The 18,948-nt window shown below is 46.8% G+C and overlaps 1 pseudogene; it reads left to right on the forward strand.

Moving 5' to 3' along the window:
- Positions 1-297: 297 nt before the first annotated feature.
- Positions 298-18,709, forward strand: LOC100450992 (SREBP regulating gene protein-like; annotated as a pseudogene).
- The last annotated feature ends 239 nt before the right edge of the window (positions 18,710-18,948 follow it).

The raw sequence follows: 18,948 nt of genomic DNA on the forward strand, positions 1-18,948 counted from the left end.
GGGCAGCAGCCTGTAATGCCCCTTGTGGGGCCTGAGGAGTCCCTTCCTGCCTGGCGGAGGGACACACTGAGGGCTGCACCACTGAGTCATTCCCATGCTCTCTCCACAGAATCAGTCCAGAGACTGGGAAAGAAAACTGGCTAACCTCTCCAAGGGCCACTTTTAAAAAAAAATAGTTTATTATTTTTAAAGAGCATTTTCAGGTTCGCAACATAATTGAGTGGAGGGTATTTTCAGCAATATTTTGCTGACATACATTATCTCATGTGATTCTCATTATAGTCTTGTGAATTAAGCATGGGAGTTATTGTCATCCTATTTGAAAAAATTAAGAAAGTGATGTTCCGAGCACTAAGTAAGTTCAAGGATATGGGACTAGCCCGGTAAGTACAAGGATGTGGGACTAGCCCGGTAAGTACTAGGATGTGGGACTAGCCCGGTAAGTACAAGGATGTGGGACTAGCCCGGTAAGTACACGGATGTGGGACTAGCCCGGTAAGTACACGGATGTGGGACTAGCCGGGTAAGTACTAGGATGTGGGTCTAGCCCGGTAAGTATAATGATATGTGACTAGGCCAGTAAGTACTAGGATATGGGACTATGCTGGTAAGTACAAGGATGGGGGACTAGCCCAGTAAGTACTAGGATATGGGACTAGCCCAGTAAGTATAATGATATGTAACTAGGCCGATAAGTACTAGGATATGGGACTACGCCGGTAAGTGCAAGGTTGTGGGACTAGCACCAGGTCTTTCTTCTGACTCTCGGCTGCGTGCTCAGTCTGTATCTGTTCACACAGGAGAGGGCAGGTGCATCATGATGTGGCACCAGAGGGGGTCTGCAGGGCATGAATAGCAGTACCTCTTCTACACACAGCACTGCAGCAGGTGCAACCACAGACCTCATTACTCTGTATCTAGGGGACATAGTGTATGGCAGAAGGTTCCTAAGACCATTTTTGAAGATAAAAGTCTACACGTTCAAGTTGTCATGGAAGCTTGAAAGTGCCACATCTACACAGAAAGACTGATTGGTCTATGGGGGAAATAGTTGTTATCAAACAGGGACAAGCCAGATGGAGCTGGATCTTGCATGGGGCTCACAGAATGCAGGTGTGGCTTGGAAGGGAGGGGTGCTTGGGAGGGGAGAGGGATGAGACTCTGAGCTGCCTTCCCATGAGCCCAGTGTGGACCAGGGGTAGGTGGCAGGACAGCCGTGCAGCCCTTTCTAAAGCATGCTGACAGAGGCCTTACTAAACAACCCAAGGAGCAGGCAAACAGATAAACTGAATCGCAAAAAGGCCGCTCAGCAGTGCCTGAGCTGCCACCGAATGTGGTCTTCTCGCAAAACACATGGAGGGCAATGTGCAATCCCCTTTCCAAACTTCAGAAGATTAAAAGGGTAAACACCTCCGAAGTCAACAAATGATGCCATCAGGGCAGGAGAGCCAGGAGGAAACAGGGGAGAAGCGAAAGTGGGGACAAGAGCTAGGAATTCTGGAAAGAACAGTGCTTACCATCACAGAGAGGCTGCATAGTGGGTGGTGAAAAGAAAACAAAAATATTAAAACCAGCGAGAAGGGCTGTGGGGGAAAATGAGAAAATAAATGAAAGTGGAAGAGGATTTAATGAGTTCTGGGAAGAAAACACTTAGTTGGAGTGGGAGGGTAAAGGGATAGGAGGTGGAAAGAAACAAGCTCTTAAGAGTTGAGAATGACTGAAATGGCTCCTGACTCAACAGTTTTGAATTACAGTTTTGTATGTAAAATTAAGTTATGTATAGCTATTGCGGACAGGATGTGCAGCCTCTCTGTTGATAATGCTGTTGGCTGCTCCATGGATTTACCAGCATCATTGGATCCAAAATAAGTTGCCCTTCATCCCCCAGCCTGGAAGTGATTAGGCAGGACTTCTCTTTGGGCACTCTCAGCTGTGGCTGAGAGAGAAGGAAAGAACTAGGGAAGCAGGTGCATCTTCCTGTGGGCAGGAATCTCAGTGGTTTAACCAGCTCACTAGAGGCGGCACTCAGGGGCGAAGGTGGCAAAAGCACTAGAGGAGGCGGAGCCAGGAGGCAAGTGAGCAAGGGAGGGGCCTGAGGTCTCAGGGCCATTGGGTCCACAGGTGGCACAATGCCTGTTATCCGGCCAGGAGAATTACCGGCTCAGAGACACCAGGTCCAGGGCCAAGCTGGACGAGGATGTAGACGTCATACCAGGCATTTGTGTGCTATGCCAAGAGGTGGGCAGGGTAGAGGCACTGGAACCAACAGGGCTCGGTCAGGTTGGCCTTGGGCAAAGGTCACTCTGGCAATACCGATGCCTCTCTCCTCCCAGCCCTTTAAAAATCTAAGTGGATTCACATTTCCTCAGTATCCTCAGGAGCCTAGGTCACAAGATACATGGTTCCCACCCATGCCTGTGCAGAGGAGGGTTGCTGGGGGGATGTGTGCAGGCAGCACTGAAGGGGGAAGCATGGGGTGGGATTTCATCTGAAGTGGGGAGCAGACAGAGGAGCAGAGAGACCCAGGGAGCATCGGCTGATACACAGCCACGCACACACCTTCCAAGTGACAAGGGTTGTGCGGAGGCCATTTTGTGCCCTGCAGACGAGCACTGTGGACCCCAATGCAGACATTTGGCCTGATGGTTGGGGCCCCTGGGGCTGGGCTCGGGGTGGGGATTTTAATTTTTATTTTCTTTTTTTCTTTATTTTGAGGCAGGGCCTTGCTCTGTTGCTCAGACTGGAGTGCAGTGGCACAATCTCGGCTCATTAACCTCTATGTCCTAGGCTCGAGCAATCCTCCGACCTCAGCCTCCTGAGTAGCTGGGACTACAGGTGTGCACCACCATACCCAGATAATTTTTGTATTTTTTGTAGAGACGGGGTTCTGCCAGGTTGCCCAGGCTAGCTGCAAACTCCTAGGCTCAAGCAATCCTCCTGCCTTGGCCTCCCAAAGAGCTGGGATTACAGGTACAAGCCAGGCCAGGGGTGGGAGTTTTTAAAAAGCTTTTTATTTAGAAATAATTTTAGACTTACAGGAAAATTGCAAAGAAAGTACAGAGAATTTTCACCAATACAGTATGTACATTTTAGAGATCCCCCCCAGCACGATGATGAAAACTAAGAGATGAACAGTGCAGTATCATTGAGTGAATGGCAGCCTTTATCGGATTCCAGCACTTTTCACGCTGTGATCCTGTTTCTCTTCCAGGATCCCACCTTGCACGCAGCCCTCGTGTCTCCTCAGTCTTCTCCAGTCTGTAACAGTCCTCATTTTGCCCCTTTTCTTTCATGCCCTCGAGACTTGGAAGGATGCTGCCAGTTACTAGGCAGAATGTCTCAGTCTGGGTGGGTCTGTAGTTTTCTCATGATGAGGTCACACACTTCTGGCAGGAGTGTCTGGAGCTGGTCTGCCCTTCTTGGTGCAGGGTTGGGGAACCTGATGCAATATAGCTTGTTACTGTCTTTCCAACGATCATTTCTGTCATAAACACTGTAGGTCTCTATGTAAATTTAAGTGGCTGAGCAAAGGGCGAGGTGAAAGATGTTTTCCCTCTTTTGAGCGTGGAGCTGTGAGTACCTAAGAAGCACAAACACTATCATCCACTACCCCTTGGGTTCGCAGGAGCCTCAGATTGGACCCAGCTCACCTGCCTGTAAATCTGGAACTCGCTGCATGGCACTCTCCTGAGACAGGCATCCAGGTTCTTCCTGCAGTGATGGGCAGTGGCCCTTGGTGGGGCAGTCCAGCTGGCCATCCCCAGGCAGGACCTTCTGTTCCACTCCCACTGCCTCTCCAGGGCCTGGCACACAGAGGTGCTTGGTACGGATCTGTTGGACGAGTGAACGCCAGAACACTCTTTGTGTTGAGCTGATCTCAGAGTCCCTCTAAATTCTACTCTTTGGGTCCATTTCTGTCCTCTGAATCACATACAAATACACACTCTTCTCAGTTGTAATTTTTCTTGTTAGACTTAGTTTTCTTTGCTACTAAATGAAGTTGAACGTTGTTTCCCTCAATTTGATAATCTTTGTTTTTTTCCAATTTTTAAATTATGGTAAAATATATATCACATAAAATTTACAATCCTAGCCATTTTTAAGTGTGCAGTTCAGTGGTATTAAATACATTCGTAATGTTGTGCAAACATGATCACCATCCATCCACAGCACCCTTTTCGGCTTGCAAGACTGAAACAGTGCTATTCTACTTTCTGTCTCTATCACTCTCGGTATTGTCGGGACCTTGTAAGTGGAATCATGCCGTCTCTGTCCTTCTTCTTCTTTTTTCTTTTTTTTGAGACAGAGTCTCACTCTCACCCAGGCTGGAGTGTAGTGGTGCGATCTTGGCTCACCGCAACCTCCGCCTCCCGGGTTCAAGCGATTCTCCTGCCTCAGCCTCCCGAGTAGCTGGGACTACAGGCACCAACATGACCAGCTAATTTTTGTATTTTTAGTAGAGCCAGGGTTTTGCCATGTTGCCCAGGCTGGTATTGAACTCCTGACCACAGGTGATCTGCCTGCCTCAGCCTCCCAAAGTGCTGGGATTACAGGCATCAGCCACCGTGCCTGGCCCTGTCTCTGTCCTTCTGTGACAGGCATATTTCACTAAGCATCGTGGTCTCAAGGTTCATCCATGTTGTAGCATGTTTCGGAACCTCCTTCCTTTTTGAGGTTGAATCATATTCCGTTGTAGGGGTACAGCACATTTTGCTTCTCCGTGATAAGCATCTGTGATGACGCTTGGGTGCTTCCATATTTTGGCTACTGTGGACGGTGCTGCTGTGAACATGGATGGGGAAGAGCATCCTTTGTCTCTGTAATTTCAATCAAGTGGGGTGGGCAGCAGGAGTGGCCTGCTGGCTGAGATTCCCGAAGCACATGAGAGCTTGACCAGAAGTGTACTGGTTTCATTATTTTGGGCATGGTGTAACTAATCCTAGAAATAACCCCACCCAGAGCTGACCTGTAACAGTCAAGGGGACCTCTGGGTCCTCAGCTTCTAATATGCCCTGTCTGGCACCTGTATTCCATGACAGAGGTCCCAGACCCTAGACACCTGGAGCCGGGCGCAAGTCGGATCCCTCAGTACCCAAGAGGCCTCGTCTGCCATACGCTCTGCAGACGGGCCCCTGTCCCAGCCCTTCCTGTGAGGCAGTCCAGCTGCAAGATCCCCCAAAGTGCTCTTCCTTCTTCTGTAGTTCAGGTCCTTCTGAGGATGACCTGCTCGTGGCACAAATGCTTCAGCCCTCCAGAGATTTTGTCTTTGTCCACACTTCCTGGGGCCCTGTGTAAATAAAGCAGCCAAACCTTAGAGATGGCACAGGGAGTCTGAGCCAGGGGATGAGGAGGGGAGAGCAACCAGGAGCCAGAGATGATGATGATCCAGAAGGAATCCTTTGGAAAAATGGGATGTGAGTGTTTTTGTTTTAAATTTGATCATCAATATTATTTTATTGTGCCCTAACATTAGATGCTTTAAGTTGTCTATGACACAATGATACCGTCATGTAGTTAATACACACCACAGAAAAAACTCTGTTTCAGGTCTCAGATACAATTGCCTGCAGGTGCCTGGCAATAACACACACTTAGGGAAGCAGGCAGGGCAGCCCCTCCACAAGACAGTGATAACTGCACCCGAGTTGAATGGCTGCATGGGATCGCTGGCCCAGTGTGCTCCTGCCAGGTACTGAAAAGCACATTGATTTTCAAGCCAAACACACCTGCAGGCCTGACGTGGCCCCAGGGCGGTTGGTTTGCTTCCTGTGTTCTATGCCATCTAAATGTGGAGCTCTTTATTGAGGAAGATAGAGTAAAATCCAAGTCAATACCCTCTGACGGCTTCATCTCAAACTAATGGCTATGGCTTAAATTAATGGCTTGATTTAAAGTTGACTCAGCTCAGAGTCCTGTCAGCAATAAGCCATAGGTGGGATGACATCAACAGAGATTTTGAAGAAGGGGCCCTGTGACAAGATTTGTTTGTAGGAGATTCCCAGGTAGCATGCTCAGGTCTTTCCAGCCAAGGAGATGCTCTGAGGGGTTGTGCTATAGTCCAGGTAAAAGGGGCTAAAGGTGTGATCCAGAGAGGCAGCTGGGGAGGTGGAGAGCAGAGGCCTGAGGCACCCCCAAGCCGTGGCCTTCAGAATTAACCCTTTTGCATGTTCCCCAGGAATTTTGAAAATGATGCACATTTTAAAGATGACATTTTAATTATTTTATCTTATATTTTATAATTACAAGGGATGTAATTCACATATGTATTAGTCATTTAAAGTAAACATATTCTCCCTCTCCCTCTCCCTCTCCCTCTCCCTCTCCCTCCCCCTCCCCCTTCCTCTCCCTCTCCCTCTCCCTTCTTTGGTCTCCCTCTCCTTTTTTCGGTCTCCCTCTGTCGCCGAAGCTGGACTGTACTGCCGTGATCTCGGCTCGCTGCAACCTCCCTGCCTCGGGCTCCTGTGACTCTCCTGGGAGAGGGCCTGGGATTGCAGGCGCGCACCGCCACCCTGAATGGTTTTTGTATTTTTGGTGGAGACGGGGTTTCGCTGTGTTGACCGGGCTGGTCTCCAGCTCCTGGCCTCGAGTGATCTGCCTGCCTCGGCCTCCCGAGGTGCTGGGATTGCAGACGGAGTCTCACTCACTCAGTGCTCAATGGTGCTCAGGCTGGAGTGCAGTGGCGTGATCTCAGCTCGCTACAACCTCCACCTACCAGCCTCCTGCCTTGGCCTCTTAAAGTGCTAAGATTACAGCCTCTGCCCCGCCACCACCCCATCTAGGAAGTGAGGAGCGTCTCTGCCTGGCCACCCATCGTCTGGGGTGTGAGGAGCCCCTCTGCCCGGCCGCCCCATCTGGGAAGTGAGGAACGTCTCTGCCCGGCCGCCATCCCATATAGGAAGTGAGGAGCGCCTCTGCCCGGCTGCCCCATCTGGGAAGTGAGGAGCACCTCTGCCCAGTCGCCCAACATCTGGGAAGTGAGGAGCGCCTCTGCCCGGCTGCCCCATCTGGGAGGTGAGGAGCGCCTCTGCCCGGCCGCCACCCCGTCTGGGAGGAAGTGAGGAGCGCCTCTGCCCGGCTGCCCCATCTGGGAAGTGAGGAGCGCCTCTGCCCGGCCGCCCCGTCTGGGAGGTGAGGAGCGCCTCTGCCTGGCCGCCACCCCGTCTGGGAGGAAGTGAGGAGCACCTCTGCCCGGCTGTCCCATCTGGGAAGTGAGGAGGGCCTCTGCCCGGCCGCCACCCCATATGGGAAGTGAGGAGCGCCTCTGCCTGGCCACCCCGTCTGGGAGGTGAGGAGCGCCTCTGCCTGGCCGCCACCCCATCTGGGAGGAAGTGAGGAGCACTTCTGCCCGGCTGCCCCATCTGGGAGATGAGGAGCACCTCTGCCCGGCCGCCCCATCTGGGAGGTGAGGAGCACCTCTGCCTGGCCGCCACCCCGTCTGGGAGGAAGTGAGGAGCGCCTCTGCCTGGCTGCCCCATCTGGGAAGTGAGGAGCGCCTCTGCCCGGCCGCCACCCCATATGGGAAGTGAGGAGCGCCTCTGCCTGGCCACCCCGTCTGGGAGGTGAGGAGAGCCTCTGCCCGGCCGCCCTGTCTGGGAAGTGAGGAGCGCCTCTGCCCGGCCACCCAGTCTGGGAAGTGAGGCGCGCCTCTGCCCGGCCGCCCTGTCTGGGAGGCGAGGAGCGCCTCTGCCTGGCTGCCACCCCGTCTGGGAGGAAGTGAGGATCGTCTCTGCCCGGCCGCCCCATCTGGGAAGTGAGGAGCGCCTCTGCCCGGCCGCCCGGTCTGGGAAGGGAGGAGCGCCTTTGCCCGGCGGCCCCCTCTGGGAAGTGAGGAGCGCCTCTGCCCGGCCGCCCCGTCTGGGAGGTGAGGAGCGCCTCTGCCTGGCTGCCACCCCGTCTGGGAGGAAGTGAGGAGCGCCTCTGCCCGGCCACCCCATCTGGGAAGTGATGAGCACCTCTGCCCGGCGGCCCCATCTGGGAGGTGAGGAGCGCCTCTGCCCGGCCGCCCCGTCTGGGAGGTGAGGAGCGCCTCTGCCCGGCCGCCCTGTCTGGGAGGTGAGGAGCGCCTCTGCCCGGCCGCCCTGTCTGGGAGGTGTACCCAACAGCTCCGAAGAGACAGCGACCATCGGGAATGGGCCATGAGGACGATGGTGGTTTTGTTGAAAAGAAGGGGGGGAAGTGTGGGGAAAGGAAGGAGAGATCAGATTGTTACTGTGTCTGTGTAGAAAGAGGTGGGCATAGGAGACTCCATTTTGTTCTGATTAGGAGAAATTCTTCTGCCTTGGGATGCTGTTGATCTATGGCCTTTCCCCCAGCCCCGTGCTCTCTGAAACAAGTGCTGTGTCAACTCAGGGTTAAATGGATTAAGGGCGGTGCAAGATGTGCTTTGTTAAACAGATGCTTGAAGGCAGCATGCTCTTTAAGAGTCATCACCACTCCCTAATCTCAAGTACCCAGGGGCACAAACACTGCAGAAGGCCGCAGGGACCTCTGCCTAGGAAAACCAGAGACCTTTGTTCATGTGTTTATCTCCTGACCTTCTCTCCACTATTATCCTATGACCCTGCCATATCCCCCTCTCCGAGAAACACCCAAGAATCATCAATAAATACTTCATAAATAAAATAAAATAAAATAAAAAAAGAGAAGTGAGGAAGAATATTGGGGGGATGCTGTAAATGTATATCTTGTTATTGTAGAGGTCTTTACATGACTACATGTGTTTGCCAAAATTTATCCAACTACATATAAAAAGGTAAATTTTACTGTATGGAAATTAAACTTCAATAAACTGACTTTTTAAAAGGTTAAAAAAAAAAGTAAACATATTATAACACTTTAAAAAATGTATGTAATAGAATTTAAGTATCTTGCAATTTGATAGTCATCATCACCTATTTAAAAATATATTTGAGGCCAGGTGCAGTGGCTCAAGCCTGTAATCCCAGCACATTGGGAGGCCGAGGTGGGTGGATCACTTGACAAGGTCAGTAGTTCGAGACCAGCTTGTCTAACATGGTGAAACCCTGTCTCTACTAAAAATACAAAAATTAGCCTGCCATGGTGGTGTGTGCCTGCAGTCCCAATTACGTGGGAGACTGAGGCAGGAGACTAGCTTGAACCTGGGAGGCAGAGGCTGCAGTGAGCCAAGATCATGCCATTGCACTCCAACCTGGGTGACAGAGGGAGACTCTGTTTTTTTAAAAAAAAAAAAAAAATATATATATATATATATATGAACTTAAATCTTTAATAGCTGGAAACTTAACACTGTTCCTTTTTGTCCTTACATTGTATTTCCATTTCCCACTTCCCTCTTTGAATTTTATCCTAATATATTTTTTAATTGCTGAAAGTCTTTTATTGCTATATTTATCAAACTTCCCTGTGGCAAAAATATGTAGATGGCAAAAATACATATATAAATAAAAATAGATTTTTCAAAGTAGTTCATGTGATTACAAGGCTCTTACAAGTGTTAAGAATATTTATTGTTGGGTGGAGCCAAGATGGCTGAATAGGAACAGCTCCAGTCTAGAGCTCCCAGTGTGAGCGATGCAGAAGACAGGTGATTTCTGCATTTCCAACTGAGGTACCGGGCTCATCTCTCTGGGGAGTGTTGGACAGTGGGTGCAGGACAGTGGGTGCAGCACACCCAGCGTGAGCCAAAGCAGGGTGAGGCATCGCCTCACCTGGGAAGTGCAAGGGGTCAGGGAATTCCCTTTCCTAGTCAAATAAAGGGGTGACAGATGGCACCTGGAAAATCAGGTCACTCCCACCCTAAGACTGCACTTTTCCAACGGTCTTAGCAAACGGCACACCAGAAGATTATATCCTGTGCCTGGCTCGGAGGGTCCTACGCCCACTGAGCCTCACTCATTGCTAGCACAGTGGTCTGAGATCAAACTACAAGGCAGCAGTGAGGCTGGGGGAGGGGCGCCCACCATTGCCAAGGCTTGAGTAGGTAAACAAAGCAGCCAGGAAGCTTGAACTGGGTGGAGCCCACCGCAGCTCAAGGAGGCCTGCCTGCCTCTGTAGACTCCACCTCTAGGGGCAGGGAATAGCCAAACAAAGGCAGCAGGATCCTCTGCAGACTTAAATGTTCCCATCTGACAGCTTTGAAGAGAGTAGTGGTTCTCCCAGCACGCAGCTGGAGATGTGAGAACGGACAGACTGCCTCCTTAAGTGGGTCCCTGACCCCCAAGAAGCCTAACTGGGAGGCACCTCCCAGTAGGGGCAGACTGACACCTCACACGGCCAGGTACTCCTCTGAGACAAAACTTCCAGAGGAACGATCAGGCAGCAACATTTGCTGCTCACCAGTATCTGCTGTTCTGCAGCCTCCACTGCTGATACCCAGGCAAACAGGGTCTGGAGTTGACCTCCAGCAAACGCCAACAGACCTGCAGCTGAGGGTCCTGACTGTTAGAAGGAAAACTAACAAACAGAAGGGATATCCACACCAAAACCCCATCTGTACGTCACCATCATCAAAGACCAAAGGTAGATAAATCCACAAAGATGGGGAAAAAACAGAGCAGAAAAACTGGAAACTCTAAAAATCAGAGCACCTCTCCTCCTCCAAAGGAACGCAGCTCCTCACCAGCAATGGAACAAAGCTGGATGGAGAATGACTTTGACGAGTTGAGAGAAGAAGGCTTCAGAAGATCAAACTACTCTGAACTAAAGGAGGAAGTTTGAACCCGTGGCAAAGAAGTTAAAAACCTTGAAAAAAAATTAGATGAATGGCTAACTAGAATAACCAATGCTGAGAAGTACTTAAAGGACCGAATGGGGCTGAAAACCAAGGCACGAGAACTACGTGATGAATGCACAAGCCTCAGTAGCCAATTCAATCAACTGGAAGAAAGGGTATCAGTGATGGAAGATGAAATGAATGAAATGAAGTGAGAAGAGAAGTTTAGAGAAAAAAGAATAAAAAGAAACAAACAAAGCCTCCAAGAAATATGGGACTATGTGAAAAGACAAAATCTACATCTGATTGGTGTACCTGAAAGTGACGGGGAGAATGGAACCAAGTTGGAAAACACTCTGCAGGATATTATCCAGGAGAACTTCCCCAATCTAGCAAGGCAGGCCAACATTCAAATTCAGGAAATACAGAGAATGCCACAAAGATACTCCTCGAGAAGAGCAACTCCAAGACACATAATTGTCAGATTCACCAAAGTTGAAATGAAGGAGAAAATGTTAAGGGCAGCCAGAGAGAAAGGTCGGGTTACCCACAAAGGGAAGCCCATCAGACTAACAGCTCATCTCTTGGCAGAAACTCTACAAGCCAGAAGAGAGTGGGGGCCAATATTCAACATTCTTAAAGAAAAGAATTTTCAACCCAGAATTTCATATCCAGCCAAACTAAGATTCATAAGTGAAGGAGAAATAAAATCCTTTACAGACAAGCAAATGCTGAGAGATTTTGTCACCACCAGGCCTGCCCTAAAAGAGCTCCTGAAGGAAGCACTAAACATGGAAAGGAGCAACCAGTACCAGCCACTGCAAAAACATGCCAAATTGTAAAGACCATGGAGGCTAGGAAGAAACTGCATCAACTAACAAGCAAGATAACCAGCTAACATCATAATGACAGGATCAAATTCACACATAACAAGATTAACTTTAAATGTAAATGGGCTAAATTCTCCAATTAAAACACACAGACTGGCAAATTGGATAAACAGTCAAGACTCATCAGTCTGCTGTATTCAGGAAACCCATCTCACGTGCAGAGACACACATAGGCTCAAAATAAAGGGATAGAGGAAGATCTACCAAGCAAATGGAAAACAAAAAAAGGCAGGGGTTGCAATCTTAGTCTCTGATAAAACAGACTTTAAACCAACAAAGATCAAAAGAGACAAAGAAGGCCATTACATAATGGTAAAGGGATCAATTCAACAAGAAGAGCTAACGATCCTAAATATATATGCACCCAAAACAGGAGCACCCAGATTCATAAAGCAAGTCCTTAGTGACCTACAAGGAGACTTTGACTCCCACACAATAATAATGGGAGAATTTAACACCCCATTGTCAACATTAGACAGATCAACGAGTCAGCATGTTAACAGGGATATCCAGGTATTGAACTCAGCTCTGCACCAAATGGACCTAACAGACATCTACAGAACTCTCCACCCCAAATCAACACAATATACATTCTTCTCAGCACCACACTGCACTTTTTCCAAAATTGACCACATAGTTGGAAGTAAAGCACTCCTCAGCAAATGTAAAAGAACAGAAGTTATAAGAAACTGTCTCTCAGACCACAGTGCAATCAAGCTAGAACTCAGGATTAAGAAACTCATTCAAAACCGCTCAACTACATGGAAACTGAACAACTTGCTCCTGAATGACTACTGGGTACATAACGAAATGAAGGCAGAAATAAAGATGTTCTTTGAAACCAACGAGAACAAAGACACAACATACCAGAATCTCTGGGACACATTCAAAGCAGTGTGTAGAGGGAAATTTATAGCACTAAATGCCCACAAGAGAAAGCACGAAAGATCTAAAATTGACACCCTAACATCACAATTAAAAGAACTAGAGAAGCAAGAGCAAACACATTCAAAAGCTAGCAGAAGGCAAGAAATAACTAAGATCAGAGCAGAACTGAATGAAATAGAGACACAAAAAACCCTTCAAAAAATCAATGAATCCAGGAGCTGGTTTTTTGAAAAGATCAACAAAATTGATAGACTGCTAGCAAGACTAATAAAGAAGAAAAGAGAGAAGAACCAAATAGACACAATAAAAAATGATAAAGGGGATATCACCACCAATCCCACAGAAATACAAACTACCATCAGAGAATACTATAAACACCTCTATGCAAATAAACTAGAAAATCTAGAAGAAATGGATAAATTCCTCGACACATACACCTTCCCAAGACTAAACCAGGAAGAAGTTGAATCTCTGAATAGACCAATAACAGGCTCTCAAATTGAGGCAATAATTAATAGCTTACCAACCAAAAAAAGTCCAGGACCAGATGGATTCACAGCCAAATTCTACCAGAGGTGCAAGGAGGAGCTGGTACCATTCCTTCTGAAACTATTTCAATCAATAGAAAAAGAAGGAAACCTCCCTAACTCATTTTATGAGGCCAGCATTACCTGATACCAAAGCCTGGCAGAGACACAACAAAAAAAGAGAATTTTAGAACAATATCCCTGATGAACATTGATGCAAAAATCCTCAATAAAATACTGGCAAATCGAATCCAGCAGCACATCAAAAAGCTTATCCACCATGATCAAGTGGGTTTCATCCCTGGGATGCAAGGCTGGTTCAACATATGAAAATCAACAAACGTAATCCAGCATATAAACAGAAACAATGACAAAAACCATATGATTATCTCAATAGATGCAGAAAAGGCCTTTGACAAAATTCAACAGCCCTTCATGCTAAAAACTCTCAATAAATTAGGTATTGATGGGATGAATCTCAAAACAATAAGAGCTATCTATCTATGACAAACCCACAGCCAATATCATACTGAATGGGCAAAAACTGGAAGCATTCCCTTTGAAAACCGGCACAAGACAGGGATGCCGTCTCTCACCCCTCCTATTCAACATAGTGTTGGAAGTTCTGGCCAGGGCAATCAGGCAGGAGAAGGAAATAAAGGGAATTCAATTAGGAAAAGAGGAAGTCAAATTGTCCCTGTTTGCAGATGACATGATTGTATATCTAGAAAACCCCACTGTCTCAGCCCAAAATCTCATTAAGCTGATAGGCAACTTCAGCAAAATCTCAGGATACAAAATCAATGTGCAAAAATCACAAGCATTCCTGTACACTAACAACAGACAAACAGAGAGCCAAATCATGAGTGAACTGCCATTCACAACTGCTTCAAAAAGAATAAAATACCTAGGAATCCAACTTACAAGGGATGTGAAGGACCTCTTCAAGGACAACTACAAACCACTGCTCAGTGAAATAAAAGAGGATGCAAACAAATGGAAGAACATTCCATGCTCATGGGTAGGAAGAATCAATATCATGAAAATGGCCATACTGCCCAAGATAATTTATAGATTCAATGCCATCCCCATCAATCTACCAATGACTTTCTTCACAGAATTGGAAAAAACTACTTTAAAGTTCGTATGGAACCAAAAAAGAGCCTGCATCGCCAAGTCAATCCTAAGCCAAAAGAACAAAGCTGAAGGCATCATGCTACCTGGCTTCAAACTATACTACAAGGCTACAGTAACCAAAACAGCATGGTACTGGTACCAAAACAGAGACATAGCCAATGGAACAGAACAGAGCCCTCAGAAATAATGCTGCCTATCTACAACCATCTGATCTTTGACAACCTGACAAAAACAAGAAATGGGGAAACAATTCCCTATTTAATAAATGGTGCTGGGAAAACTGGCTAGCCATATGTAGAAAGCTGAAACTGGATTCCCTTCCTTGCACCTTATACAAAAAGTAATTCAAGATGGATTAAAGACTTAAATGTTAGACCTGAAACCATAAAAACTCTAGAAGAAAACCTAGGCAATACCATTCAGGACATAGGCATGGGCAAGGACTTCATGTGTAAAACACCAAAAGCAATGGCAACAAAAGCCAAAATTGACAAATGGGATCTAATTAAACTAAAGAGCTTCTGCAAAGCAAAAGAAACTACCATCAGAGTGAACAGCCAACCTACAGAATGGGAGAAAATTTTTGCAATCTACTCATCTGACAAAGGGCTAATATCCAGAATCTACAATGAATTCAAACAAATTTACAATAAAAAAAAAAACAACCCCATCAAAAAGTGGGCAAAGGATATGAACAGACACTTCTCAAAAGAAGACATTTATGCAGCTAAAAGACACATGAAAAAATGCTCTTCATCACTGGCCATCAGAGAAATGCAAATCAAAACCACAATGAGATACCATCTCACACCAGTTAGAATGGTGATCATTAAAAAGTCAGGAAACAACAGGTGCTGGAGAGGATATGGAGAAATAGGAACACTTTTACCTGGTTGGTGTGACTGTAAACTAGTTCAACCATTGTCGAAGTCAGTGTGGCGATTCCTCAGGGATCTAGAACTAGCAATACCATTTGACCCAGCCATCCCATTACTGGGTATATACCCAAAGGATTATAAATCATGCTGCTATAAAGACACATGCACACGTATATTTATTGAGGCACTATTCACAATAGCAAAGACTTGGAACCAAGCCAAATGTCCAACAATGATAGACTGGATTAAGAAAATGTGGCACATATACACCATGGAATACTATGCAGCCATAAAAAATGAAGAGTTCATGTCCTTTTTAGGGACATGGATGAAACTGGAAACCATCATTCCCAGCAAACTATCACAAGGACAAAAAACCAAACACCGCATGTTCTCACTCACAGGTGGAAATTGAACAATGAGAACACATGGACACAGGAAGGGGAACATCACACTCCGGGGACTGTTGTGGGGTTGGGGGAGGGGGGAGGGATAGCATTAGGAGATATACCTAATGTTAAATGACAAGTTAATGGGTGCAGCACACCAACATGGCACATGTACACATATGTAACAAACCTACACATTGTGCACATGTACCCTAAAACTTAAAGTATAATAATAAAATAAAATAAAATAAAAAAAAGAAATAATGGTTGAAAACTTCCAAAATTTGGTGAAGTCCAGAAACCTACAAAACTCAAGTTGAGTGAACCCCAAACAGGATAAACCCAAAGAGATCCACACCAAGGCACACCCCAGTCAAACTTCTGAAAACTGAAGACAGAAAAGTCTTGAAAGCAACAAGAGAGAAAAACACCTCCTTACCCACAGGGAAAAACAGTTCAAATGACAATAGATTAATCAAGATCAAACCTCCAACACTAGAAAGAAGCAGCATAACAAGTGCTGAAAAAGAGAACTGTCAACCCAGAATCTTATATTCAGTGAAAATATCCTTCAAGAATGAAGGGAAAATCAAAACATGAAAGATGAAGGAAAGCTAAGAGAATTTGTTGCCAGCAGACCTACCCTAAAAGATTGGCTATAGGAAGTTCTCTAAACAGGAAATGATAAGAAAAATCTGCGAACATCAGGAAGGAAGCAAGAACATGATGAACAAAGATACGGTTAAGCCCAATAGTCTTTTCTTCTCCTAAGTTTTCTAGTTTGTTTGACAACTAAAACAAAAATTATAACTCTAATATAGTTCTACCAGCATGTGAAGAGGATGTCAGTGGGGATGGTGCAGCAAGGATCTCAAACCCCTCTCCTTCTGTTTATAAAACTAATAATAACACTGCTAAGAATCATGAAAATTAACTTTTTCAGAACTCTGGAAACTAAAAAAGCTTGTCACAATCTGGAAAGCATTACTCAAGAAAAACACTGAGTTGTGGTAAGAACAGCAAGCTTTGTAACATTTTAATGAGCACTTTTTCTGTCTTCCCTGTACAGCTTGGCAGTAGCGTTGGAAGCCAACAGCCCACAGCAGAGGTAAAAGACAGCAGCCCAGCAGCCAGTGGAGGGGCCAGAATGTGGCTGCAGCTTCTCCAAAGACCCATTCCCAGAGAAATGCCATTGTTTGACCTGCTAGTCATTCCCTACTCATAAGAGTTGTCTTTATTTTGTCTGACTCAGAGCTTGCCCAGTGCAAATAACCTTTTCATCAGTAACATTTGTCAAAAACAATCAGTGGTGATGGTTTAGCATCACTGCTGCCTGAGGTGATGATAATAATTGGGGCAAATGACAAGCTGACCATAAAAACCCAAAGGGAAAAGCTGGAGACTGAGATGTCCAAAGGAGGCTTTGAAAAACTCTGACACATCCTGGGGACCTGGAAGGCCACTTGCATGAACAGGGTTGTGCAAATGCCCAGGGCTGTGCATGTGTTCAGGAAGGAGCTGAGAAGCTCTAAGCTGTCACTTCTGGCTGATATTGAGGTTCTGAAGAGCAAAAAGGAGAGCCTAAGGCAGAGCTGTCAATTACTTGGCTGAGCATAGAAGGCATTTCCCAAAACGTAATCACAGCCCCTTGGCAATGACTGGGAGACTTACTGGCTTCAGACAGTTAAGAAAATCTGTGCACAATTGTGAGCTGCCCACTGAGCTAACTGAGCAGAGACTTCTGTGGTCATTTACGACAAAAAGGCAGAGTCTACAATATTAATTCAGGAAAGTCACTAAAACAAACAAACAGCAGCAGCAAGAACAACAATAAATGGCAACAAAAAGAAATCCCAGGGATTGGAGAGAACCTGAATTTCAGAGCAGCCACATTACATCATTTGAAATGTCCAGTTTCAACATTCAAAGAAACAAGAAAATATGGTCCATGTATAGGGGTACAAAGCAGTCAGTAGAAACTGTCCTTGAGGAAGTCTATACATTGTCCTTACTAAATAATACTGAAGCTATTTTAAATATAAAGAACTAAGGAAACCATATCTAAAGAACTAAAGGAAAGTGTGAGAATAATGTTTCATCAAATAGAGAATATCAACAAGAGATAGAATTATACAAAAAATCAATATAAATTCTAGAGCTGAAGATAATAACTGAATCGAAAAAAGTTCACTAGAGAGGCTGAATGGGATATTTGGGCTGGTAAAAGAATCAGTGAACTTAAAGGTAGGTCAATTGAAAATATACAGTCTAAGGAATAGAAAGAAAAAAGAATAAAGAAAAAGAAACAGAGCCTAAGAAATCTGTGGCACACGATCAAGCATACACAATATGTATAATGAGAGTCCCGGAAGGAGATGAGGGAAAGGGATGGTAAAAATATATGAAGAAATAAGGGCTAAACCCCCACAAATTTGATGAAAAACTTTCATCTCTACACACAAGAAGCTCAGTGATCTCCAAGTACAATAAACTCAGAGATCCACACCTCTGCACCTCATAAACAAACTGGCAAAAACAAAGACAAAGAGAGAATCTTGAAAGCAGCAAGAGAGAAGTGATTTATCACTACCTGTGATCCTCAATGAGATTAATGGTTAATTTTTTAAAAATCAGAAATGGGGAACAGAAGGCAGTGGGATGACGTATTCAAAATGCTGAAGGAAAAACACGTCAACTGCCCACGCGGGGCGGCGCCCGCCTGGAGGGTGGGGATGCGGGGCGTGAAGGGGCCATGCACCTGGGTCTGCACCTGTCGCGTTCTGCCCCCCACGCGTGCGCGCGAGATGGTGAACCTGGCGGGCACCGTGTGCCCTGGCTTCTGCGGAAGAGGAGGAGAGGGCAGTGAGAGATAGGAATCTCCTTCAGGTTCAAGACCACGATCAGCCCATCCCTTGGAAAGTGCAGTTTAACCTGGGCAATAGCAGTCTCCTGAGCAGCCAATGCCGCAACTCCAGTCAAAGGAAGCACGTCCTCACGGGTGAACTAGGCTGCGTTTGGGAGAGAAAGGATTTGGAGGCGCATGGCTGCGGTCAAGTCAACGTCCCTAGCATAAAGCAACACTGCCGCAAAGGCTGCTGGCCCGACGGCTGCTGCAACGCCTCCTGGACTGCGTCTCCCGCTGCCTGCAGCCCAGAGGTAGCTTCTCCCGGAGCGCTTCTAACCGCGCAGCGGTGGCGTTCCAGAGACTCTTCATGGCCCTTGCTCTCGAGGATCCCTTGGAGTGGTGCCTGGCCGAATGCAGGGCCTCATTCCGGAGCAGCATGAGAACACCTACCGGGACCCCTAGCAAAGTACTGCCTTGGAGTCAGCCCCGGAGCTCTTCGCCTCTGGATGGGCAGCGGACTTGCCCCAGCTTGGGTGGGGAGGCCCCGCGAAGAACTCGCCTCGTGGGGCCCGGCCACAGGGCTCAGGCCAGGCCGTGGGAAGAAGACAAAGGCAGCGCGAGGAAACCTTGGCTTTGACCACTTTTCGTGTTGTTATCTTGGCTTAGCTCAACAGCGGGCTTACCAGATGGAACAGTCTTCT

The sequence above is a fragment of the Pongo abelii genome, chromosome 8 (assembly GCF_028885655.2).
Source record: "Pongo abelii isolate AG06213 chromosome 8, NHGRI_mPonAbe1-v2.0_pri, whole genome shotgun sequence".
Classification (NCBI taxonomy): Eukaryota; Metazoa; Chordata; class Mammalia; order Primates; family Hominidae; genus Pongo; species Pongo abelii.